General features: G+C 41.5%; 1 pseudogene across 1 annotated transcript in view; it reads left to right on the forward strand.

Annotated features, from left to right (window-relative positions):
• The window catches only part of LOC116094910, a 2,688-nt pseudogene extending 1,986 nt beyond the window's left edge, over positions 1-702 (forward strand). The window contains exon 2 of the transcript XR_004120350.1: positions 71-702. The product of XR_004120350.1 is annotated as an inorganic pyrophosphatase pseudogene (transcript). The remainder of the gene's footprint in view (positions 1-70) is intronic.
• Positions 703-1,135: the final 433 nt, after the last annotated feature.

Consider the following 1,135-nt stretch of genomic DNA (forward strand, 5'->3'; position numbering starts at 1 on the left):
AAAAAAAAAAAAAAAAGAAAGAAAGAAAAAGGGAAAGGTCCGCTATGTTGCGAATCTGTTCCTTATAAAGGGTATATCTGGAACTACAGCGCCATCCCTCAGACATGGGAAGACCCAGGACACAGTGACAAGCACACTGGCTGCTGTGGTGACAACGACCCAATTGAAGTTTGTGAAATTGGAAGCAAGGTGTGTGCCAGAGGTGAGATAATCAGGGTGAAGGTCCTGGGCATACTGGCCATGATCGACGAGGGCAAGACCAACTGGAAGGTCATTGCCATTAATGTGGACGACCCAGACGCAACCAATTATAACGATATTTCTGATGTTGAACGGCTGAAGCCTGGCTACTTAGAAGCTACTGTTGATCGGTTTAGAAGGTATAAGATTCCTGATGGGAAACCAGAAAATGGGTTTGCATTCAATGCAGAATTTAAAGACAAGGAGTTTGCAGTTGACATTATTAAAAACACCCACGATTATTGGAAAGCATTAGTGACTAAGAAAACAGATGGGAAGTTAATCAGTTGCATGAACACCACAGTGTCGGAGAGCCCCTTCAAGTGTGATCCTGATGCTGCCAAAGCCATTGTGGATGCTTTGCCACCACCATGTGAATCTGCCTGCTCACTACCAACAGATGTGGATAAATAGTTCCATCACCAGAGAAACTGATGAGATCCCTCTGGAATAGGAGCTATACAGCCGCATTCTGTTCATCTGGAAGCATTAGATGCAAAAGTGCAGTAGCTTTTCAAAGCTCTAAATTTCTGTAGCTCACCTAATGAAGTAGACTCTGCTGTGACTGGTCCAATATGTTGGAAGATTAGCCAGCTAGATACCTCACTCCTCAACCAAGACAGCTTTCACTAAACATTAGCTCTCAAAGCCGAGGGACATGGAAGTCATTTGTACATGGATGTGCAGAGTGAACCCCTATTGGATGTACATGTTTACTGTGGTAGGAAATAAAATTACTTTACTGAAAAAAAAGTGACTTGGCAGACTTATGTATGCATGGATATCTAATATTTAATTTATTTATTTGTTACTTATTTATTTTTGTTGAAAATAGATTCTTCTTTCATATACTATATCCTGATTACAGTTTCCCTTCCTGTTACGCCTCCCGTTC

The sequence above is a fragment of the Mastomys coucha genome, unplaced genomic scaffold, assembly GCF_008632895.1.
Source record: "Mastomys coucha isolate ucsf_1 unplaced genomic scaffold, UCSF_Mcou_1 pScaffold17, whole genome shotgun sequence".
Lineage (NCBI taxonomy): Eukaryota > Metazoa > Chordata > Mammalia > Rodentia > Muridae > Mastomys > Mastomys coucha.